The following is a 26587-nucleotide window of genomic DNA, read 5'->3' as shown; positions in this document are numbered from 1 at the left end:
CTGACTCCAGGGCCGGTGCTCTATCCACTGCACCACCTAGCTGCCCCACTACCATTCACTTTTGTCTCACCACCTCTACCACAAGCCACTTGGGGGTAGGGAGCATGTCTGCTACTTCCTCTACCTCATAGAATCTAACTCAGCACTAGACACAGAGTAAATATTAGTAAGCACATTAACTAGGATGAGTTGGTAACCTGAATCCCCAAATCTCTGGGTTCTGGAAGGGAAAGAGACTCATGGTATGAGTATCAGTAGAAGGGGAAAAATAAGTATTGCATTTTAATTCTATGCACACCCAGCCCATCTCTGCATAAAGAACATTTTAATCAAACTCCTTCCTCCTTGCTGTTGTTGTTCCCCCAGGGACTCTAAGAAAAGTGAGTTTCTCTCTGAGTTGGAATATATCAAATGTTTTACACCCTAGAGATGAACAGTAATAATGTCCTTCTTATCCCCTGGGTCATCTACCTCCAATGCTGCCCCTTCTCTGGGCCACTACATTCCTCCTAAATGGAAGGAAGTGGAAAAAAGACAGTGATTCAACCTGACTATTAGCTTCCCACCTAAGCTCTCAAAGACTCTGCATGCTCCTGAACTTCAACATCTTTGGGAGGAAGCATTTTCGGAAGCAGAAAAAAGGCTGTTCTACCATTATGCAAATTGAAATATGCGGGTATGCAAAGGTTCCTTGTAGCAAATACTGAAATGCAAGTTTGAAGAGGACCTCTGAATACATTTTTCAAAATTATACATTGCATACACATAGTGAAAATGGATTAAAATGGACTCTGCTTCACATTTCCCCAAGTGTACTGTTCAATTAAAATAGTCTCAGCTGAAGGCCCATAAAGCAATATGCATCCTACCAGTAATGTTTGAAACTCAATTTTCTGAGACATGTTGAGAAGGTTCTGTGTGTGTGTGTGTGTGTGTGTGTGTGGTATTTGGACCACCTTAGAGCTCTCCCATTCCAGTGCTAGGCTCATTAAGAAAGACATTCTTCTCCTTTCTCCTCCTCACTGCCTCCACATGGTGGCCACTTCCTTTGATTACTCTAGAACAGACAAATATAACCCTTGGAGTCCAATGCTGGACCTAAATCACATTTCTACCACTAAACTAAGGTCAACAAATATCGAGGCTTCAGAGCAGCAGAGCCAGAAGCTGAAGAACATAAAATAAAACTAATGATAAAACTGTGAAGTCAATCATATTTGTCCAGGGGCTTCCCTGGGTAAACATCATAAACAGAGAACCAGAAAACAACCCAGAGATCATTTAGTTCAAACCCCTCATTTTACAAATGCAATTCAGCTCCAGTGAGGTTACATGGCCCAAGGCCATGGATGGAAAGCACCAGGCTTCTGACTGTAAACCCAGGACTCTTTCCATTGTACTAGTTTCCTTTTTGAGTCATTTCTTGCCCTTTGTTGTATCCCCTTCTCCCTGCTCCTCAAAAGCCCAATGCTCTGATTTGTTCTCCCTACAAAGAAAATACAGAAAATACATTTTTATGTATGATGGAAAAGAGTTTAAACTGTTATCCCTTACAGGAATTTTACATTTTAATGCTGATGAATTCCTTAAGACAAAGAGAATGACTTCATCTAAGATAGAATGTAAGCTATCATTAAGTGGAGAGTAGAGAATTCCACCAAGCAGTGGGTCTTCTCAGCCCCTAGAAGTTACACATTGTAAATGTGATTACCTACTCTGGCTATACATAATGCTGGTTCCCTAATATCTTAGAGACTTACCAGAGCCCAGCATCCCTTAATTGTAATGGTGTAAAACCCCCATAGGAACAAGTATTTTTAAAGCTACTAGATGAAAGTATGGCAAACAGTTCAGCTGGGATTATATTTTATCGCCTTAGAGGGTTCTGAGTAACCGTAGCAGAACACAGTACATTCAGGAGACTTCTTAACAAAGCAAGTCCTTTGGCCTTGTGATGAGTTCATCACAGCAAAACTAGATATCCCACTCAATCCTATTTCAGGCCACTGCTCCTAATTCCCAACAGAAAAAGAAATCTATCTGACTAAATCAGACACAACTCATCACAGCTTTTGTAATCAATAGCAAACTGGATTGCAGTTCTCTGCAACCCTGTTCTTCTCCAGCACCAAGGACAGGGTCATATACATGGAGCTTAATGAGAATGAATGAACCACCTAGCAATTTGAAAGGAAGACACAGTAGATCTAAAACTGAATATCATTAATAGGCCTTTCAGAGATGAACAGGCTGAATCAGATATTTTAAAGTAAATCTGCCAATGTGCTATCCTGTGTGGCATCAAAGGAAACATAGAGCTTTGGCATATCATAAGCCCTCAGGTGGCTCAGCTATAGTTTTCTTGCCCTTGGGAAAGGGTCTCAGAAGTAGGCAGCTTTTCCCTCCACCCTCTCCATGACCTGCTTTCCTGATATATTTCCTAATCAAACCCCAGAGATGGCAGAGCTACTATATAGTTCTTACCAGGGAATGGTATGTTTGGTTGGTTAAAACAGGGCTTCAAACACAGGCAACATAAATAACAACCATTATCATCATAATTTCCTGCGGCAAAACATTTTCAAACCTGCAAAGCACTTTCACATACAGGGGCCTAAGACAGCCATCTCTTCATTTCTCACTAGGCTGCACTTGGGGTTTTCCCAACATGCCCCAGAAACATCTTCATAGATCTCTTTAGCCTGGAATCCACACATAGGGAACGTCTTCTGCTCCTGTAGTCTCTCCCTCTGATTGGATGGCTCATTCTAGAATCCCCATTTTCAAAGGGCAACCTTCTCTTCATTTCTCACCCGGCTGTACTCTAGGTTTCTCAATCTTTGAGCCTCCATCCCTGCCCTCATCTCTTCCTGCTTCAGATCTTGCTTCTTTGGGTTGTCTTCTCTCATTAGAGACAACTGTGCTGTGCTGTGGATAGAGGACTGGGCCTAGACTCAGGAAGACATGAGTTCAAATCAAGATTCAGATACCTACTAGTTAGTTGTATGACCCTGGGCAAGTCACTTAAGTTCTGTCTACCCCAGTTTTCTCAATTGTAAAATGGGGATAATAATAGTACCTACCCCCTAGGGTTGTTACAAGGATCATCTGAGATAATATTTATAAAACAAAAACATTGAGCGTAGTGCTTGGCACAGAGTAGGTACCATATAAATGTGTATTTCCTTTCCTCCTTTCCCCTCTTCCCTCTCCCTCAGCAGAATCTAAGTTCTTTGAGGGTAGGGACTGTCTTGTATTTGTATTACCAGGGATTAGCACGGTGCGTGGAACATAGTAAGCATTTCATAAAAGTTTATCGAATGACTGACAACAGGCCTTTGTAGTAACAGGACAGATATTACTGTCCCCATCTGACAAATGAAGAAACTGAGGCCTAGAGAGGTTATGTGACATTCCCAGGATGAAAAGCTAGCAAGAGTCAGAGCCAGAACTAGAACCTAGGTTTATGCCTTTACCTCCATCAGGACATTGGATTCTAGGATGCGAATGAATCTCTACTCATACTGCTCAGAAAGTCTGATGGATGAATAACACTGGGCCTCAGCCTTGACGTGGCAAGAATTGTTGGATAAAGGTGTCATAAACACTGAAAATCAAATCCAAGACTGGGAATTCTTCCAAACTGTTCATTCTTTTTTCAAATATTTCTTCCCTAGCTCATGCTTCTTTTTACCATTCTTTCCTCTACTGCTCTTAACTGGTTTTAAAAATCTTTTTTGTTTTCTTAGATCTTTCTCTACCTCTTTTTTTTTTTTTTTTTTTTTTTTAGTGAGGCAATTGGGATTAAGTGACTTGCCCAGGGTCACACAGCTAGTAAGTGTTAAGTGTCAGAGGCCGGATTTGAACTCAGGTACTCCTGACTCCAGGGCCGGTGCTCTATCTACTGCACCACCTAGCTGCCCCTCTTTACCTCTTCTACACCTGCACTTTTCTTTGAGGCTCTGCTTATAAATGTTTTCAAGTTGGTTGTCTTCTTCTGTGTTTGAGTCTTAGGCTTCCTTGTCACCAGAGTAACTTTTTTTTTTCATAATCCAAGAATCTTTTTATTATGTTTTTTAGTCATTTATGCCATGAATTTGTAGGGGACTGGTTCCAACAGCTCAGGTTCCTTGCCATTGGTCCTCATAAAATGTGCTTCTCTGGGTGGAGCAGGCTGATGTTTCAGTTGAACCCAGGTGCCTTTTTCTTTGGTTTCCTTCTTCTTCTGGTCATTTTCTTTTACCCTCTTCAGGAAGTTATCTCTGCTCTTAGAATTCTTAATATGCTCAATACGCACATTAATTCTCTTGGCTAGAATCTTGCCCTTAACCTGTTTGTTTACAACAATGCCTACAGCATGCTGAGTAACATTATAGACCCGTCCAGTTTTCCCATGGTAACATTTGTGGTGCATTCCTTGCTGAACTGTGCCCATACCCTTGATATCTACAATATCACCTTTCTTGTATATTCCCATATACGTAGCCAAAAGGACAAGACCATGTTTCCTAAAGGGCCTAGAAAATATGTATCATGTCCCTCTCTTTTTTCCTTTTGTGTTCGTCATTTTGGCAATTCACTGGAATATGGCGGAGCTGGCGGAAAGCCAGAGTAACTCTTTACAGTTGGTTTCTTTTTATGTTTGCTCATTCTTCCAGCCTACATCTTGACTTTGGGCTTTAAATTAGTGTTGGACTTTGTTCATTTTGGGGTATGAGGGAATGAATAGTCTGAGTTCCTATCCTTTAAATCCTTCTACTGTTTTCATGGTTCAGTTTAGGGACCTGCAAGTTTTCAATATAGGCTCACCTCATTTTATTGAGCTATGCAGATTTTACTTTTTTTACAAAGCAGAGGTTTGTGAAAATCTGTGTCAAGTAAATCTATTGGAACCGTTTTTTTTCAACAGCATATACTCACATTGTGTCTTTCTGTCACATTTTGGTAATTCTCACAGTATTTCAAGCTTTTTCAATATTATTATTATATCTGATATGGCGATATGTGGTCAATAACCTTTGATTCTACTATTGTAATTATTTTGGGGTGAAATGAATCAAGCCTATATAAGATGGGGAACTTAACTGCTAAATGATATGTGTATTCTGATTACTCCACTGACTGGCTGTTCCTCCATCTCTCTCCATTTCCTCAGACCTCCCTGTTTCCTGAGACAGGACAATATTGAAATTGGTCCAATTAATAACCTTACAGTGGCCTCGAAATGTTCAAGTTAAAGGAAGAGTTAACTGATGTGGCAAACTTCATTGTTGTCTTATTTTAAGAAGTTGCAAGGGGGCAGCTAGGTGGCGCAGTGGATAAAGCACTGGCCCTGGATTCAGGAGTACCTGAGTTCAAATCCAGCCTCAGACACTTGACACTTACTAGCTGTGTGACCCTGGGCAAGTCACTTAACCCCCATTGCCCCGCAAAAAAAGAAGAAGAAGAAGGAGAAGAAGGAGAAGAAGAAGGAGAAGAAGAAGAAGAAGAAGAAGAAGAAGAAGAAGAAGAAGAAGAAGAAGAAGAAGAAGAAGTTGCCAGTCACCCCAACCTTCAGTAATCACCACCCTGATGAGTCAGTGGACATCAACATCGAAGCAAGACCCTCCACCAGCAACAAGATTGTGACTTGCTGAAGGCTCAGATGATGGTTAACGTTTTTAGCCATTAAAAAAAAAATTGTGTGCTTTGCTTTGTTGTGATATTCACTTTATTGTGGTGGTCTGGAACTGAAGCTGCAATCTCTCCAAGGTATGCCTACATTTCCAAAGTGGTATGAGGTCTATTCAGTGAGCTCTGCGAATTGAGTCTGCTGGCCTGTGTACAGTCGAGTCTTCAGTAGACTGCTGCAAGACTCAGTCCCTGTTGGCCTGCTGGGAGGTTCTGTAGGTTCAGAGCGAATGAACCACTGGCTCCTCTTTGGTCCTGTTCTACTGCCCTGGTTATTCCACTGTAAGCTGGGCTAAAGGTTAAACTGAGTTGTTGCTCTGATCCTGGCCTCGGAGCCCACAGCTAAGTTTATGGAATTTGTTCTATGTTCAGTTCCCAGCTGGGCCCCAGCTCACACCTACTCCTCTCTGCATCTATGACACTGAGCTGGGTAATAGACAGCAGAGCTACCCAACAGCACTACTTCTTGCTCTCAGGGTCCCTTGGGCTCTCTTCTTGACCTGGTGTTCATTCTCAGCCCCCTTACTGTCCCCAGGCACTGCAGTATTTCCTGCCATTACTCCCACTGCCCTTTTATGCTGCTGTCCAGCCCCTACACAATGTAGATCTCTTTGTCTTCCTAAGCTGCAATGGGCTGGAAAAGTGACTCACTCTGACTTTGTCTTGGCTTTCTCTTTCAGAATTTGTTCTGGTGTGTTTTCTAGGTTGTTGTGGAAGAAAAAGTTTGGGAGTTTTCTCTCTGCCATTTTGCTTCCTTCCTCTCTGGCATTCTTCACTAAGAAAAACATCTGGAAATGCTCCAGAGTTTCAACATAGTCTGATGAATAGGGGAATATGAGGGTGTTGAATAAAAATTTTTTCAGCTTTTCTAAATGCCAAAAATGTATAATGGGCTCATAAATGCCTACCAGTTTTCTATAAAAATAAATTAAGCACCTAGTATGTGCAAAACACTGTGCTAGGGGCTGAGTATACAAAGACAAAACCAAGAGTTTCAGCATTAGAATGGTATCATTAATGCTTTCTTTTTTCTTTTCTTTTCTTTTCTTTTCTTTTTTTTTGCGGGGCAATGAGGGTTAAGTGACTTGCCCAGGGTCACACAGCTAGTAAGTGTCAAGTGTCTGAGGCCAGATTTGAACTCAGGTCTTCCTGAGTCCTGGGCCGGTGCTTTATCCACTGCGCCACCTAGCTGCCCCCGTTGATACTTTCTTCATCCCAATTACTTGATCATCTGGCTATTAATGAGATCATAGGCAGAATCATTGAAGTTTGGAGCTGGAGATAATTTCATCAAACTCTCTTCATTTTTCACATGAGCAAATGGAGGCCCAGAGAAGATAAATAACTTACCCAAGGTCACACAGTCATACCCATTAGTGGCCGAGATGGGACAAAAACCAAGATCCCGACTCCTGGCCTAGTACTTTTGTCAGCCCAAAAGGAAATAACATTAGTTGTCTGTCACTGATGGTGGCCTGTGTGTCTGATGGGAATAACTGCTTTAGAAGGAACCTGGCAATTTTTATTCAACCAATTTAGCACTAGGAACTCGATTTTAGTGAGGTGATAATCAGTGTGTGGATGCTCAGACACAGACAGGAAAGCAACGGAAGACTTCTTCAAGGACTGCTCCTTATACAATAGGGAGGAATGAATAGATACTACAGGCTGTCCTCACATGCTTCCCACAGCTGTGCTGAGGAGAGGATGGAAAATCTTCTTAGAATTTGCTTCCATCAATTGAAGCTGAAGATTAATATCTTCCAGACATTCAGTTTCTTCCAGCAATAAGTTTTTTTGGTTTTGTTTTTGTTTTGCTTTTGCAGGGCAATGAGGGTTAAGTGACTTGCCCAGGGTCACACAGCTAGTACGTGTCAAGTGTCTGAGGTCGCATTTGAACTCAGGTCCTCCTGAATCCAGGGCTGGTGCTTTATCAGCAATAAGGTTTTAACCAATTTTCTACTTAGATTATTCACCCTGACTATCAAGGGAAAGACATGGCATGGTATAATACTGGTTTTGGAGCTGGGTATCCGAGTTCAAATTCCAATCAATGGTGCCATCATTTCCCCTATATGGCTTTATTTTCTTCATCTATAAAAAAGAAATTGGGGGCAGCTAGGTGGTGCAGTGGATAGAGCACCAGCCCTGGATTCAGGAAGACCTGAGTTCAAATCTGGTCTCAGACACCTGACAGTTACTAGCTGTGTGACCCTGGGCAAGTCACTTAACCCCAATTGACTCACCAAAAAAAAAGAAAAAAAGAAAAAGAAAAAGAAATTGGCCTGGATCAGGGGGTTTTAACCTCCTCTATATTATGGACTACTTTAGGGTCTGGTGAAACCTACAGACCCTTTTTTAAAATGTACAAATTAAATATTTAGGATTACAAAGGAAACCAATTATATTGAAATATAGGAGTACTCTGGCAATTCTAATGTAATTAGCCTTTTCTTAAATTTTATCAGTTTTATTCCCACTTTCACAAAATCTTTGGCTTCTAAAATTAGCTTCACTTATGAGGATTTAAGAACAATGGTCAAAGAGGGTTCAGCACTCAAGGATATTGGTGTATGAACTTCAGGCCACAATGATATCTTGCAGGTACTAGAGAATTAGAGGGTAAGAGAAATGTTCCTTAAAGGTAAAAGCCTCTAATAGGTGACAATCCTCATGTTTATTGCTGTTGTTCAGTTGTTTATCTAAGTATCTATCTATCTATCTATTTATTGCTGTTCAGTCATTTTTCTGTTATGTCCAACTCTCTGTGACCCCATTTGGAGTTTTCTTGGCAGATATACTGGAGTGGTTTGCCATGTCTTTCTCTAGCACATTTTACAGATGAGGAAACTGAGGCAAACAGAGTTAAGTAACTTGCTTGGGGTCACACAGCTAATAAGTGTCTGAGGCCAGATTTGAACTCAGGAAGATGAGTCTTCCTGATTCCCAGCCCAGAGCTCTATCCATCGTGCCACCTAGTTGCCCTTATGTTGCATTTATGAAATCCTTTAAAATGTTTTCAAAGCTCTTTCATGTATGTTATCTCACAGGCTTTTTAATTATAAAAGATATTTAAAAGCATGCGTACAAGATTCTTTTCCTATTAGGCAAAAAGTATCCATAAATGTTCAACTTCATAATAGTTCTTTATAAACCCAATAAAGTAATAAAGTCAAACTGTGACTCTCTTCCCTTTGACTCTCATTCTCTCTCTCTGTTTTTTTACTTTTCCTAGTTGGTTCCTCTCAACTCTTTTTCACTTATACATCCCGACATTTTGCTTAGAGCCCAACTTCACAATTTGTCATCTTCTCCTTTTTGTTTTTCTTTAAGAAAAACCCTGCAAAATCTTTATTTGTGGTCATCTTGTTTATTTTCTCTTTCCTGCAGTCCTGGACAACCAGTTTTTTTCCCTTCAATCCACAAGTCTGAAACAGATAGAACAGGACATTCTCATTTGAAAGAGAAGCAAATTCAGAGAATAAGTGACCTGCCCAAGGCCACAAAGCTATTTGACAATAGCCAGAGCTTTCTAAGCCTTATCCCTGTACTTTTCCCCCACTAGATCATATATCTGCCTTGATTCACAGCTAAGATAGCTAAGACTCTAGGGAGTCATAGGTGACAAGGAAAATGTTAGAACAATAGGGAATGTGATGTGAGGGATCTTTTCTATAAAGAATGAGGGAGATTTGAAACACTGCCAATGTTTTCTCCTTTTCTTCAACTTGCCCTGCCTGTAATCATGGTGGTGCATTTGAGGTGCTATCTTTCCAGTATTTCAATGACTTCGGGAGCCAGAGAACACAGTACCACTCTGCTGGGCAGAGCACAAAGCCCCTGCCCACCCACTTAGCCGATAAAATGCTCCATCCAGTCCTGGTCTATTTCGGCATAAGGCAACCTAGCTCCCTCAGTTAAGTCAATAAGCATTCCCTGAACTCCCGGGGCTGACTCGCTGACAACATATCTTTTTATTTGAGAGGCATATACTGAAGTGCAAATGCATTATGGGAAAAGGTTCAGACTGAAATTCAAAGGAATATCTTGTATTGGTCAGGGCCCTTTGCAGGACATTTACAACTCACATTGTAAAACCATGAAAGAGAAATCATCTGGGATATGATGCTTCTGATACATGTGATAGCTAACAACAAAGGAGAGATTAGCAGTGGCTGTACATGGTGCAGTGGATAGAGCACAGGGCTCAGAGTAAGAAAGACCTGGGTTCAAATCCTACCTCAGACACTTATTAGCTGTGTGGGCAAGCAGGACAAGTCACTTTAACCTTTATCTGCCTCAGTTTTTTCAACTGTTAAAATGAGGATAAGAATAGCACCTACTTTCCAGGATTGCTATAAGAATCAAATGAGATATTTGTAAAATGTTTTGCAAACCTTAAAGTACATATAAATGGTAGGTATTGTAATTATTATTATTATAAAGGAAAATTGTCAACTAATGTAAGAAAACTAACAGAGATATAGACAGGAGAACGTTTCATCTTACCATGACATTGCCACATGGATTAAAGAGAAGCACAGGCTTCCTGGAGCACAAAACAAAGCTCTTGGGCAAGGATAATTACGGAGAAGACCAAGATCTTATTAAGATGCAGGATGCATATGGATACCTAAAGTATAATTTCTTCCATGTAAATACTTCTCTCGTGCCTCATCATGGCCCAGATGGGACCCTGGGTTCTCAAAGACCATGCTGCTAGAATACAGACTCTGAAGAGGCTTCATACACAGGTCTAGTGATGAAGGCCCTGCCTAACTAAGTTCAGAGAGGTTGATCATGAATTTTTTGGCCAAAGAAATTCTTAAAGATCATCTACTGAGTCAGTAAGAGGTTGTGTTCAGCATCAGTGGAGTATCTCCACAAATGAAAGCCTTAACATTCCAAAGTAATTATGCACATGCTGCTTATAGGGTTCTCTGGTTCCCAAAGTAAGTTTAAGGCTTTCAAAGTCCAAATATGTACATTCCAAATGAGGTTTTCTGTATAATAATGCAGGTCTCAGAGGGAAAGCTTCATTTTAAGACAGGATTTTAGAAAGATTTTATTATGTAACCTCAACTTGACCCTGAAGGGAAAACCTTCCTTCAAGAAATCAATAGATTTGTTTCTTTGGACCAGAGCTATTCATTTACTGGGGTCAAATAGGTCTGCCAGGAGACAGAGAGAGAGAAAGGGAGACAGAAAGGTGGGGGGGGGGGAGAGAGAACAGGACTGAGAGGGGAGGGAGAGAATTTTATTGTATATATCCTGTTTGTACATAGTTGTTTGTATTTTTTTTTTTTGTTTTTTCCTATCCTGAGTGCTTAGCATAGTAACTGGCCCACAGTACAAGCTTTAAAAATGCCTGTTGACTTGAGAGAATGAAGTAGTTGTCTAAATCTTGCCTCTGTAATCATTTCACAATCAGTTAGCCTAAAGTAAAAGTACAATCTTCTCTTTGAAGCAAAATCTCACTGTCATCAAAGTTAGGCCAAAGTCTGAAAGATGAAAATGTGCAAAAAACCAGAACCTGAGCCGATCCCTAAAGGCGGGCATACTGAGACCATCCAATGGAAAGGAGAAGATTAAGGGATGTGTGTACATACAGGGGCACTGAAGAAGCTCAATAGCTGCCTTGATGTATTTTAAAGACAGTTATATGAATGAGGTCATAGGAATTGTGTGGTTTCAGATGGCAGTATGACAACCAAAAGGGTAGAACTAACTCATAGGGAAGCAGATTTCATTTAAATATAAGGAAGAACTTTTTAATAATCAGAACTTTCCAACAATTGAATAGGATGCCTTCGAAGATCATGAGTGCCCCCTAACTAGAAGGATCTAAGAACAGCCTGGTACACCCTGAAGAATCTGATAGCAAGGAATGAGATATCACCATCCACAATTTAGAATCCCTTCCAGGAAGCACTGGTTGTCCCAAGTGACTCAAAGAAAGTAAAAAAAAAAAAAAATCTCCTTTATCAGCTTCCACTCTTATTTTAATAAAACAAAAGGCACATTACACCTTTAGGAGGCAGAGAAAGTAGAGTATATATGTTTTGCAGGGGAAGGAAAGGTAGAAACTATTTTTGCCATTAGCAGATTTGCCTTTCATTTGTTTTCCATATCTGAATTCCTCTATTCACTCATATCCTTCTAGGGCAGTCAATAATTCATCTGGCCAACATATACCTACTAAGTTTTTTCTTTCCAGTTAGACTAGATAATGTCTAAGGTCCATTACAGTTCCAGCACTATGATCTCTCTCCCCATCATCATCTTTCAATTTACTAAATAATGGAGGCTTCTAGACCAAAGGTCTAGAAATTATTACCTGTGGGGGCTGTAAGCAGCCCATAAAACTCCGGAGTGCCAGCTGATTCAAACTAAAATGTAATTGGGAGGCACAGCTAGGTGGTGCAGTGGATAGAGCACTGGCCCTGGAGTCAGGAGTACCTGAGTTCAAATCCGGCCTCAGACACTTAACACTTACTAGCTGTGTGACCCTGGGAAAGTCACTTAACCCCGATTGCCTCACTAAAAAAAAAGAAAAAATGTAATTGGGAAATTTTAAACTAAATAAATAAAAATACAATACAACATAGATGATATTAACTTGTGGTTTTCTAATATATATGCCCACAGGGATCCATTTCAATGGGAGTTTGACATCACTGTTCTAGACCATCTCCTTAAATATAACTCTCTAACTGTGGATTCTCAAGATAAAAGGAAATCATTCTTTCCTATCCAGATCCCATAATGCTTTGTATTTTTCAGGATCTTGTTTGAAAGAAAAAGAGCACCAATGCACATTAAATTTGCTTGGTCATATGGGTGATGGGCTTCCCTCTGCTTTGCCACTGGGGGCCCTGATCAAGACCTGAATCAGCTGAGAATGTCCCTCATCTCATTCATCTCAACACTGATGTCTTCTGAATGCCCTACTCTCTGGCAGATTGCTACACCATACCGCTATTTGATTTTCCAGATAATATTATATCTACAGTCTGCCCCCCAAACTTGAGTCAATTACCAATGAAAATGGCTGTTGTGCTTTGTTATGGCTATGTGCTATGGAGTTCCCTTCTTGTTATTTGCTGGTTCTAAGTGTCAGGTACTAAAGAACACCAACATCAATTAACGGTTTAATTGGAATTGTAGAGAAATCCTGTAATTGGGCACTTGACTTTAGTTATCCATTGGAGTTTACAGACACATTGGAAAGTAAAAGAAAGGGGAAAAAGTGAATCACAGTTTATAAGGATACTCATTTCAGCTGTTTCAATGAGACAAACACAGATGTGCTAATTAACAGTCTTTAGACCAGGAATGTTGTACACTTTACAAAAACAGAGAACAAAGTACAGCATCACATGGGCAAGAAGAAAGCAGGGCTCTAACCTTAGCAGACAGGGATTAAATTTTAAGGGAAAAAAAAAAATAAAGCCAAAGCAAAGTAGAGCTGAGAGAAAGAATTAATCCCAACAGCTCCAAGGGAACAGCAGGAGGAAGGAGAAGAACATCAGGCATTGTGATTTGAAGCTCAGAAGCAAGAGGTTTATGAAGGTAAACAAGAAAGTGAACGGAGCAATGTGGAAATAGATAAACAGCATGAAGATTTGCAAAAAGGGCCTATGGGGACCAGATGCTGAAAGGCCAAAGCTGAGAAGGAGGAGGCAGAAGAAAGCATACTAGAATGCAAGAGCAGACCATCAGAAACCACATGTGAAAAAGAATCACAGGGCAACATAATAATTATATGTTCAAGATAACCTACTGAAAGGAAAAAGGAAATTTGACATTGGAAGGCATAAAAATTGATAGAATCCAAAGAAATACACTCCTCTGAATTTCTGCAAGAAAAGGGAGGAACATTAACTTCAGCTTTTTTGGTTAGGTCTCATCAAGGAAGCTGAGTCATGCGAGGGGCTACTTTGTTAGCCCCATAATGAATGGTTTTGTTCTAAGTAGCCATTATTTTGGCCCTCAGGGTAAGCTAAATTTCTACAAGAATACCCAATCCCCTTCTCATACTGTCATGTTACACCCCCAAATCCATAGTCCATTAAGAAGCTGTGCCTGGCCGACTTGTTCAAAAATGCAAAATGATATTCATACTAGGGGCAAGATTTCCAAATATGTAGTTATTCAATCAGGGAAATTACTAGCACTAAGATTTAATCCTCAAAAGCCCTAAAGAGCAAAAGTAGTGAAAATAAAGCAATATCAGTTGGAACAATACCTATGAGTATCAAGGGCACCAGGGCAATAGTGAATTTTCAGCAAGGGACAAACCATGGTTGCTCATCCTTTACTTTCTAAAACGAGTAACATATATCGCTTGACTACATTCTAGGGGAGACCAACTATGAAAAGGAACCTTACCCAAGGTTCCTTTAGAAAGCTGCTTCTAGATCTTGAAAAAGTGTAGAAGTGTTACTGGCCAGTTCTATAGGATGTGGCTCCCACGAAAAGGCAAAGATAGGCTGTGGTACTGAGTGAGATGACACCCCTCTCTAACCCACTTCTAATGCTCCCCGTCTCTATCTGCAAACCAGATTATTAAATTACATGATTTCTGTACAACTCCAATTAAACACCTAATTGATGGTATTGCCCTTTATTACCTGACACAGAAAAAACAAACAATGTGGAAAGAGAACAGCCAAGGACGCATAGTAATTAAACTGCCAACCAGTTTTCACTGGTATAACCCATTGTAAGCAGCAGGAAAGGAGCACTATGAGCTAGCACGCGCTTGGCTCTCTCTCGCTCTCTCTCTCTCTCTCTCTCTCTCTCTCTCTCTCTCTCTCTCTCTCTCGCGCTCTCTCTCTCTCTCTCTCTCTCTCTCTCTCTCTCTCTCTCTCTCTCTCTCTCTCTCTCTCTCTCTCTCTCTCTCCCCTCCCCCACCCCACACGTGCTTTTTATTTCAGGCATTTATATCCTCTTTCTGGAGATAAGTAGAATAAGCTTCCTGAAACAGGGTTTGACCCTAACACTTGATGGCTAGACACAGGAATGGGCTAAGAAGAGAACATGCCCTCTTTCTTAATATAACAGATGATAAATAAACAATTGTTTGGTCTGGGATAAAATTCATTCTCTCAGTGGTCTTCTAATGTTTTGAGATCTTTCCTGTTACCTCTCTCAGAAAACCCTGAGCTTCAGAGAAATAGATTCCTCAAGGCCCTAAGTCCAACCAGTTTGTGGCAAGGTATCACACTTTCCTCTCCATTTATTCCCTAGTTTAGATATGGTTAAGTTATGATTCCATTAGACTGCAAACTGTGAGGATGGTGTCCTCTTTTTTCTATCATTCAAGGTGCCCCGTAGAGGGTTCTATACAAAGGTACAAAGAAAGAAATACACAGAATGTTTGCTTCTGGTACTTGTTCAGATGGATGGGACAAGAATTTGAAATTATATGGGATGGTGGACATGAATGTGGCTCACTGGCTGGGGTGATAGTTGTACTAATTACAGGTCCACTTCTCTGGAGCAACTTTTTGCTTCTGCCTGAATTTTTAGATTCAATTTTATTCCACAAATGTTGGCTGCCTCCTCTGTACAGAGGACTGTTAAGCACTGGGGGAGATTCAAAATTTAAACATGTCAGTTCCCTCACTTCGTGGAACCTATTGGTAGAACTCCGTAGACCTGGGTTTTTACAGAATGACGAGAATACTCTCAAGATAGAGCATTGCTATTCTGGTCATTGGCTCTGACCTGTGAAAACCAATTCATTTCGCCCAGAAGGATGAAGGAAATGGAGAGAGTCTAATTAGAAAGAACCAAAACTCTTCCTTCACTTATCAGAGAAACCCTTTCCTTTGGAGTTTGAAATTCAACAAAGAAAAACTACAAACTGGGTTTTATAATGATGGAATGTGGGAAGGGAAGTGAACTTTTATACACATCCAAAGGGGCAGAATGGGCCAAGGCTATTATTACCAGTGAGGATGAGAGGCGGTGGGCCCTGGAGCTATTTCTAAAGTGACAAGTACCTGGGACAGCCATTAAATAACTTCACTTTGCTGTTGCATTCCTCATTACCATACACAGGCAACTCCTAAAGCAGATGCTTTACTTGGCCCTTTCGTACTTGAAATAGCTATATCTAACCTAAAAAAGGCATGGATGAGGAACCAGATGATCTAACAGGGCAGATTCTGAAAACTGACAGTGTGTCTATCGCAATGTAAAATGAGACATTCATTTTAGAATAAAAAATATACTCATGTTAAATTATTATTAAATCAATCAATCTCTTCAGTGTGGTGAAAAGGGAAGAGCATTGGATTAAAAGAAGTCAGGCAACCAGGGTGCTAGCTTTGGTTCTGCCAACAAGAAGTTTTGTGACCCTGAGAAAATCACAATCTGGGGCAGCTAGGTGGCACAGGGGATAGGAGGACCTGAGTTCAAATCCAGCCTTAGACACTTGACACTTACTAGCTGTGTGACCCCTAGGCAAGTCACTTAACACCAACTGCCTCACCCCCCCCCAAATAAAATCACGATCTTTTTATATCTCAATTCCCTTATCTTTAAAATAGAAAGATATCAATAACTATAGCTTGAGCTTCACGGGCAACCAGTGAACTTGGATGAGAAAAAAAATACACACACACACACACACACACACACACACACACATCTCTATTTTTACTAACCTCTAACTAAAATTTAGCATTTCCTTCAATTACTTAAAAAATTCTGAGAAAGTACCCACATAGGTTTTCCTAGATGGCCACAGGAGTTCATGATATGTCTCTGACATGCAGCCTGTGGGCCACATGTGTCCACAACATTCCTAGTGCAGACCAAACCAGATTAGAAGGTACTTGAGAAATATTAAACAGAAATAAAAATATAATATCACAGGGGCAGCTAGGTGGTGCAGTGGATAAAGTACCAGCCCTAGATTCAGGAGGACCTGAGTTCAAATATGACATCAGACACTTGACACTCACTTAGCTGCGTGACCCCTGGCAAGTCATTTAACCTGCACTGTCCCACCCCAAAAAAACAAACAAAAAACAAAACAAAAATATAATATCACATTTTAAAAACTAAGTTAATATGTGGCCAGCAAGAATCCTTAGGTATAGATTAGTGACCCCTATTTCTAATTGAATTTGATATGCTGATCTTGTTATTTGTCCTTCATTCTCTTTTTTTTTTTTTTTTTTGCGGGGCAATGAGGGTTAAGTGACTTGCCCAGGGTCACACAGCTAGTAAGTGTCAAATGTCAGAGGTCGAATTTGAACTCAGGTCCTCCTGAATCCAGGGCCAGCGCTTTATCCACTGCGCCACCTAGTTGCCCCCTGTCCTTCATTGTCAAAGAGGACCGTGACATTGGGTGATGCCATGACTTGCAGTGAATTGGATTGAAGTGAATTGAATGTGGGTCCATTGGGAGGGAGGGGAAAGCAAAAGAGGGAGAATGAATTTGAACTCCCAACTTGAGGCTTGTGCTCTATCCACTGTGCCATGTAGCTGCCCTACACACTGATCAAGATGACTTCTAAAAACCCTGCCTACTCTAAGATTCTAGGAGTTAACGCTATTTGGGGGCAGCTAAGTGGCACCAAAGTGCAGAGTGCTGGGCCTGGAGTCCTGAAGACTTTGAAGCTTTTTTGGCCAGTGGAGTAACATGATTTAGCAGTGAACTGGATAGGGTGGCCTGGAGAAGGGTTGGAGATTGGAGGTATGAGATTAGTTAGGAAATGACTACAATATTGCAGCTGAGATGTAAGAAGGGCTTGGGTGTTGCTTATATGCATAAGAATAAAAGTGTAGATCTGAGCAAAATCCCATCAATAAGAGCAGAGTCTGTTTCCTGGTTCCTGTTTCTCCACATTGTTCTACTCTACTCATTCCCTACTGTCCAATAAACAACTGTTTCACTTCATTTCTAACCTAATCATTCAATTAGAAGAAACCTGGTACAGTAAAAAAATCACCCTCTTGTCTTGGAGTCAAGAGACCTGAATTGGAATTCTGGCTTTGCTAGGTGGCTTGGTGGATAAAATGCTGGGCCTGGAGTAAAGGAAGATCCAAGTTCAAATCCAGTCTCAAACATGTTACTAGCTGTGTGACCCTAGGCAAGTTGTGTAACTGCTCCCTGCTTCAGTTTCCCCATCTGTAAAATGGGGATAAGACCTCCCAGAGCTGTTATAAGGATCAAATTAAATAATAATTGTAAAGCCCAGTACCTGGTAAGCAGTAAATGTTATATAAATGTTAGTTATGAGGATAAGGATGATGATGATGTGTGGCCTTGGTCAAGTCATTTTACCTCTATGACCCTCAGTTGCTTCATCTATGAAATGGGTATAATAATCACATAACGTACTTCATAGGGTTCTTATGAGGAAAGCTGTCAAAAACTTAAAAGTGCAAGTTATAATAAAAAGTCCTAATGATCATTATCATTCAATTGTTTCTATTCATCTCATGTTCATCCTCAACAGGATTAAAAAGACAAAGAGGATCCTCCATGGACAGTCCACTTTACAATGACCTGCCTGGGGACTTGTAGGAATAACTGGATCAGAAGAGCAGGGGCTACCTGTGCAAGTATCATCACCACTTCCCTACTCTAAGGAATCAGTGGAGTTTTCAGCAGAAATTAATCCTTCTTCCTTGAATGTAAATATTCCAAATGATGAGGTCACTGATGCTTTGTGACTGCTGAAAGCTCGCTGGAAGCCTGGACAGTAGGCCACTGCACCCGAGTAAGACAATTCAGAGAGAACAATTTCACCCCTGTGTTAATGTGGATGAAAAGCCTCATGCTGCAGTGCATCAGCCTGGCCTTGGACAGGCCCCCTGTCATCCTGCAGACCCCATCAGTGTCACATCTGCATAGGAGAGTTGTACCGTGCAATGTCACCGATGTGCGGGCCCTCATTAAACACAACCTGATCAAGTCCCCAAGCCTCTGCTTAGGACTATTTGGCCAAGTTCTCCATCAGTAGGCATGGTAATGTCTTACTGAACTCTACTAGTCCCTGTTCAGAATAGCAAAGATGTTTTTTTCAAAAGTGAAACATAATGAACAGACATTACTCATGGCTGGTCAGGGATCATTCATTTGTTCGTTCAAGGAGCTAGCATTTGTAAATCTGCTGGGTTTTAAGCACTGGCTTTAGACAAAAATGAAGCTTTGGCTGCTCTCAGGGTGCTTACATTGGGGGTTAGGGGAGGAGCACAACATTTACATGGAGAAATCAAGAGAAAAGAGCCAAAGCAGAAACAAAGAAAGTAACTTCAGAGAGAGGGTCAGTTTTTATATCAGCTCCTAAAAGGCAGATGTGGCCCATTAAGAAGGGAAACCTAGAAAATGGGGCTGGCTAAGCTCTGGCCCTCACACTTGTGGCCACAGAGCCACTTTTTTTCTTCTCCATTATTAGTTCCAGACTGTACATTCATTCCTTTGAGAGTCATCCTATATGGATGAAAGGTAGGTTAGCACGGATAAGTGAAATCCACAGAACACCCAGCTTTCTAATTTTTGCCTGATCTTCAGTCTAGTCTTCTACTAGAACCTTAAAGAAAGTACACAATGAGTTCATTGAGTTTTATTGTGTTCCATTACCCCAGAGGACAGTATAATATGCCTGTCAGGGCCTGCCCAGATTTGAAAGGAAGTGAAGGTTCAGATGATACATATTTGTGACCTTTTGCCTCAGTTCTGACACTACGATAACCTGCTATGTGCAAGGCAAGCCTCCACATAGGGAATACCTTACACAGAAGCAATTACAAGTCCTGACCACCACCCACGCCCACGGAATGCACAAGATGCGCCTTTCCTGAGGCTGCCACCTTCACTCTTCTTGGGGCAATGCTGAGGATGCTTTCCCCTTCCTTATTACATTGGTAGGCACTGCTGACCCACCCTGTCCTAAGACATTGTGGAAATCTCTGCTTTCCTCTAGCCAAAGGATCCTCATCCACTATTAGTGATATAGATTATAGACCATGCATCACTCTATAGACGTAAGCAGGGGCAGCTAGGTGGTACAGTGGATAGAGCACCGGCCCTGGATTCAGGAGGACCTGAGTTCAAATTCGGCCTCAGACACTTGACACTTACTAGCTGTGTGACCCTGGGCAAGTCACAACTCTAATTGCCCCACCAAAAAAATAAAATAAAATAAAAATAAAATTTAAAAAATAGAAGTAAGCAGATTCTTGGGGCTCAGCTGCTCACAAAGATACCAAGCTTTGATTTTCAGGAGGAACAATGCAACGACAACACGTGAAGCTGAGATCTGAGGCTTTCCCCCTGACAAAGTGTTCCATTGCTAATGGCATGCTGATTTTTTTTTTTTTAAGTGTCAGAGAATTTCTGTCTGCCCGAATTGGAGACATCAGCACAAGCCTTTCTTCTCCTTCCTACTGATGAATGAAAGAGCATTTTCAATTGTGTACAACTAGGGGCCTTATGGCACATCATTTCTAATCAAAGGCTACTCTGTGATGTAAACTGTTTGAACAGGCAGCTTAAATCACGGCTCAGTGGGAGAAGAGGAAGGACGGTGGGAGCACCTACCGCCTCCCTACTTCTTTAGGAAAGCAGAAGGGGCCCAGGGAGTGGGACTGGCAAGATCTAGCACCAGAGCCCAAGGCAGCACTCAGGTGCCAAACAACTGGATCCTCTCAGATAGGCAGGATTTAGGGAACCTATCAACTTCCAACCATCTATTTTCCAACTTGGGAGATAATGTTCATCCTTGGAGCACAAAGGGCTAAGGCACAGAAAAGTTTAAACACAGGAAGCAAACTTCACTTACCTTTCCCATCTAAGAACCACCCCCCTCCCCGGAGATAACATGCACTGGCACAGAGCCAGGTAGTGTGACAGACTTGATCATCTCCAACTTGCCACTCTGACAAGATTAGATTACTTTAATATTAATGAACTGCCTAATTAAATGCCAATTAATAATCTCCATCGCTCAGCCCAACCACAGCAGGGTGGCTACGGGAAGGAACCTTCTCAGAAGCAGCTTGGCTCAGTCTAAGAATCCATGGGGAAAACAGAATTCGGATTTTTACAAGCCAAAGGAGCTTTCCTTTGTGCAGAGCTGTTTATTTAATTCTTTTCAAAAGGGGAAAAGAAAAATGACCAAACAAAGATTTCCTGCTTAACCTTCAGAGTACAATTATGAGAAGGCCAGGCAATAAGAGAAAGCTCCACCCTTATCTCCCCCTCTTCAAGCTCTCCTGCAAATTAACTGGCCGTGCAGGAGACTCTGAGAAGAGAGAGAGTCTGAAATTGACCTGCAGTCTCTCATCGTGTTTGGCAAGATGATCTGTCCAATGAGCAGACCTCTCAGCAGGCTGTCTGAAAGGGCTGTTGGAGGGAAGGAAGAAAAGGCCTCTTTCCCCACTGGTGAGAGAAGTCACGGGAGTGGGCCAGGGAAGGCAATTCTGATGCCCATTCCTGCAGCCTAAACAAAACTCTCCACTTTCTCTTGGGAAATCCCTCAACAAAGGAGAGGGAGCTTTTTATCCGGGGTGATGATGGGCCAGTCAGGTGTTTCTTTCTTTTTTTTAGTGAGGCAATTGGGGTTAAGTGACTTGCCCAGGGTCACACAGCTAGGAAGTGTGTAAAGTGTCTGAGGCCGTATCTGAACTCAGGTCCTCCTGACTCCAGGGCCGGTGCTCTATCCACTGCGCCACCTAGCTGCCCCAGTCAGGTGTTTCTATGGAGGCTGGTTGTCCTCTTCCCCACAGCCCATGACCAACCATCTATTCTTCCTTCCTGTGCTTTATGCCAGATCACTCTATGTTCCCTAGGAGGGTGATATCCTTCTGATGGAAACACAAGGAACAATGTATTGTAACTTGTCCAGGTTCTGGAGATGGATTGATATGGATTGATCCTGGGTCTCCTGACTCCCCATCTCCATGATCTTTCTATTATCTCTCTGACTCTTAGTTACCTGAGGTCACTGAAGGCATTCTTCCTCTGATCCCATCCATACTTCATCTCTAAAGAAGGCCAGACTCCATGTTAAGTGATCCATGAAGCATTAGGGAAAGTTGATAATAATTAGAATCAAAGGATTGTAGCACTGAGAATGGGAAAGACCCTGAGAGGTCATACAGCCCCAAACCTTCATTTCACAGGTGAAGAAGCTGAAGATGCCACACTTCCAAAAGAAAACTCAATTCTCAAGTTGAGCAGAGCAACCTGGAAATGTCAGTTATTCTGCTTCTGTGAATAGGTGGCCAGGCCACCATTCTCATGATGATCCCATTAACTGGCCTCCAGACATTACTGCTCCAGAGAAAGGCTCTTTATTTCTTCTGGCCTGGCTTCCCAGGAATAGGGAGAAAGAGCACTTGCCAACCACTAGGAAGCAGAGAGACAGATTGATAGTGACTTCACATGAAGAGGTCAAGCTATGCAGCCCCTCTCCTCCTTCTCCAGTCAGAAACAAACAAACCAAAACCATCATTCAGACTAAATGCTACTGCAGCAAATCCCCCAGAGAGAATAAAACTGAACACTGGAAAAAAACAGGGAAAAGGCTCTTCTAGGAGGGGCATGTGCAAGGAAATGAGAGAGGAAAATGGCAGGAGGTTAAGAGGGGAGAACCAAAAACTCCAGTTGCTAATGCAAGAGGGGGAAATCATTAAGTTGAGATTGTGAAAGAAAGCAAAAAGGAGGAGAGCACGAGGAAGGGGACGGGATGGCTAGAGAAGGCACCTGGGGTTTTAACACAAGCCTCCTTCGGCTTGCTTGGGTCTGTTCTCCTGTCCCAGCAAGATTCATGGACGAAGAGATTTAACGGGCTCCCAGGGGGAGCTGCCTGACCTTGCTCTACGAGTCTCAGTGACAGAATCCAGACCTGAGTTGTCACAAGAAGAGGAAAAAGTAAGTCATAAAGATCTGGTTCTTTCTAATAACAGGCCCGGCAACAGCCTGTCCCATCAATACCATGCTGTCCCATCTGCCACCTTCAGACTACAGAAGAGGGGGCAACCTGGTCACCGCGCAGGCTGCCAGAATGCTTCCTTTGATGGAGCCGAGTTACTGCTTTTAATAGAGATGATTATCACATAAATGAAGGAAAAGGGCCACTGAACTCCATGGCAACTTGCCAGCACACACTGTAGCCGCTGGTGGTTCTGCTCAGAGAGATTTAAAGTCCAGCTTAACCTTGATTTTTAATAGAGTCACACTTAATGAGCTTTAGTGTCCACAATAATAATTTCCTTATTACCTCCCCAGTAGTCAGAGTCATGGTCAGAGGGAACGTGCTGGAGGCTGGATCGACAAAAGCCTTCTGTAATGGCCAACACATTATTATCAGCATCATCAACATCATTGTCCTTAAAGTCTTTCCTGCTTGCTATAATTATTATCCTCAGAGCCCACCATGGGATGACTGAAGCTCCCATTAGGCAGCTGTAATAAAGGAACAATTCTGGGGCTAAAGGCCTCCCACACGTCATAGCTTTGCTCGAGCGTCCCTGTGGGGCTAGAGCCATGCAAGGTCATGGATTAGATTTACCAGAGGGAAGACTATGTGTTCCTCGATTTAATCTTGACCCTATCACAGTCACCATCTCCTTGTTTCTTGAGAGACTCCTTTTTAACTAGAGTTGATCAGGAGAGGTAGATCAATTAATCAACATACTTATTAAACATCTATGTGCAAAGCAATCTGCTGGGCACGCTGAGGGGTTATAAAGCATAAGGTATAGGACTTAGTTGTGAATCACAGCTCTGCTACTTGCCAGCAATGGGATCCTGGAGAAGTCATCTCTGTGCTCGGAACCACAGTCTGTTCATCTGTATGATAGGTGTGATATGCCCACTCAGAGGGTATCTTGTGAATTTAAAGGATGAAATAAATGCCAGCTATGATTATTGTTACTATTCCGACCTCAAGGAGATTACAGCTAACTTAGAAGAAGGAAACGTGCATAAAAATGAAAAGATCATTTAGAGCAGACGGCCCAGATGGGACCTCAGAAGTAATTTAGGCCAGACTCCGCTTCATGCAGGAATCCCATTTGCGATACAAGTAACATGTAACTCTGCAGACACTGCTGCAACATTTTCAGTGAGAAGGAATTCCTTACCTCACAAGACAACCTAAATTTACTTCTGGGTGGCTGCAATTGCTTTTTACATTGAACCAAAAGCTTCCTCCCAGTAACTTCCACTCACTGGGTCGCCTTCTGGAGCCACAGAGAATACATCTGTTCTCTCTTCTACATGGCAACTTTCCATATGTTTGAAGTCAGACATGATGCCCCCCACAACCTTTCTTCTTCAGGATAAAAACAGTCTCATTCCACCCAACCCCTACCACTTTACGACCTGTAAAGTTCTTTCAAGTGCAAAGTATATGAAATACTTTCATAATGTATTGGAGAGTCAGAAAAGGCTTCAAGAGGAAAGTGAAATTTGAACCAGAATTTCAAGAATGGATGGGACCTAGGCAGAGAAGATAAGAAAGATACATGCCATTTCAACAACTTTCAAAGGTATCCCCTTAACTCTGCTCACATAACGGCCATCTTAATTTGGACCCTTATAACATCTCATTTGGAGTACAGTTATTACAATATCTTTAAAAACAATAAATGTTCACTTTTTATTATGAGCTAGTCTTTTCCCCCATTATGTATAGTTTGCTTTTTAATAGCTTAAATCAAACATTGTATTTTGTATTTTCAACATTGCTCTGATAGTCTGTTCCCTTCTCAACTCTCTTCAGCCACCTTTTTACTTAAAAAAAAAAAGATTCATTCCTGTTCTTTCCTTAAAAAAGGAGTATAATTTTCACTACCCCCTAAAGAAAAACAAAAGTCTACATTGTAACAAGTATAATCACGAGAAACAGTCTCTACAATGGTCATGGCTGAACGTGCACACCTCATTCTACACCTGTAGGTCATCACCATCAGAAAGTAGGAAGCACGATTAGTCATCAGCTTTCTGATAATTTTGTCATGGCATTGATAATAGTTCTGAAGTCTCTCAAAGTTGTTTTTCTTTACAGTGCTGTAGTCACTGTGTCAAATGTTCTCTTGGCTCTCCCCGCTGTACTCTGAATCAGTTCAAATAAATTCTTCCAGGTTTTCTCCAATCTGTTCCTTCTGTCATTTCTTATGACACAGTAATTTTCCCTTGTATTCACATACCATAATTTGTTTAGCCTTTCCCCAACTAATGGGCAGCCACTTTGTTTCCAATTCTTGGCTACAATAAAAGGGGCTGCTAACACTATATTTGTACCTATGGATCTTTTCCCTCCTTTTCTGATCTTTTTGAGGTACATGCTTGGTTTAGTGGTATTGATGGGGCAAAGGGGATGCACAATGCAGGTACTTTTTCTGTACAGTACCAAACTGTTTTCCAGCTCTACCAACAGTGCAGGACTGTGCTTGTCTTCCTACCAGTTTTCATGCAGTTGTCCTTTTCTTTTGTTGTCATCTTTTCAAATCTAATGGATGTGAAAGGGAACCTCAGAGCTTTAAAAGTTCATACTTCTCTTATTATTAGTGGTTTGGAAGTCACTTCATATTATTGTTCATAGTTCACTGTTCTTCTTTCTCTTGTCTATCTCTTTTGATCATTTAGCTTTTGGAGAATGGCTATTCTTAGGTTTTTTATATTAATTCCCTATATATCTTAGGTATCAGAAGTTTGCTGAACAGAAAAATGTGCTACATGGATCCCCCCTCCCCTCAGTTAATTGTTTCCTTTATAATTTAAGCTATGTTGATTTTGTTCATGTAGAGACTTTTCAATTTTTTTTTTGCAATCAAAATTGTCCATTTTCATTTTTGTCAGTCTACTCTGTCCCATGTTTGGTTAAGAATTCTTCTATTCATGGTTGTAAAAAGTATTTCCTTCCTTGTTCCAGGAATTAACTTATGGTATGTTCTTTTACATCGAGGCCTCATATTCATTTGAAACTTACTGTGGTGGTGTGAATGCTGGTTTAAGTCCAATTTCTGTCAGACTGGTTTCAAGTCTTTTGTTCAAGAATGAGTCCCCTTCTCAGTAACTGGAATCCCTAGGTTTATCAAATACTATGCTTTATTTGCTTGTGAGTCTTATGAACTTTATTTATTCCAGTGATCAGCGTTTCCATTTTTTTAACCAGTACCAATTAGTTTTAATAATTACTGCTTTCTAGTATATTTTGAGATCTTGTTCTGCTAAGCTGGCTTTCTTCCTCCTCTTCCTTCTTTTCTGACACAACATTTCCCCATTTCACCCAGGCTAGAAGTATAATGACTACTCATGGGTCCAAACTCACTGCTAATTGGCATGGGAGCTTGAACTGATGCTATTTTTGACCAAGGCAGATTCACTCCAAGCTGGTGGCCATCTGCTTTTGGGGGCTCACTATACTGGTGCTGGACTTACTGTAGACAACCAAATGGCTTAGCACATTGTAACTCAGAACTCTCAAGCTTAAGAGAATTAAGCTTCAGTTTCCCCATCAGTTGAGAATTACAGGCATATGCCACTTAATGAGGCTGCTTTTCTTCCCACTTTTTTTCTCCATTATTTCACTTTAGAGTCTTGATCTATAATTGATTCCAGATGAATTTTATTGTTTTTTTTTCTTGTTTAGTACAGCAAACTTTTGGTAATTTATTAGTATAGCACTAAATCGATTAATTAAGTAATACTGTCATTTTTATTATACTGGCACAGCCCAACCATAAGCAATGAATATCTCTCCAATTACTTAGGTTTATCTTTATTTCAGTAGAGTGTTTTATGGTTATATTCATATAATCTTTTGTGTGTGTCTTGATAGTTGGACTCCCAGATAATTTATATATTCTGTAGTTATTTTGAATAAGATCTTCCCCCTAATTCTTCCTGCTGGGTTTTGTTAGTAATATGTAGAAGGGTTGA

At 41.2% G+C, this 26587-nt stretch overlaps 1 protein-coding gene and 1 pseudogene across 1 annotated transcript in view; both read right to left on the bottom strand.

Moving 5' to 3' along the window:
• The window catches only part of MAD1L1 (mitotic arrest deficient 1 like 1), an 899456-nt gene that overhangs the window by 262467 nt on the left and 610402 nt on the right, over positions 1–26587 (bottom strand). The window lies entirely within an intron of this gene.
• On the bottom strand, positions 4085–4567 carry LOC122736546 (annotated as a pseudogene).

The sequence above is a fragment of the Dromiciops gliroides genome, chromosome 1, assembly GCF_019393635.1.
Source record: "Dromiciops gliroides isolate mDroGli1 chromosome 1, mDroGli1.pri, whole genome shotgun sequence".
NCBI lineage: Eukaryota > Metazoa > Chordata > Mammalia > Microbiotheria > Microbiotheriidae > Dromiciops > Dromiciops gliroides.
This window is presented reverse-complemented; position numbering and strand designations above follow the sequence as displayed.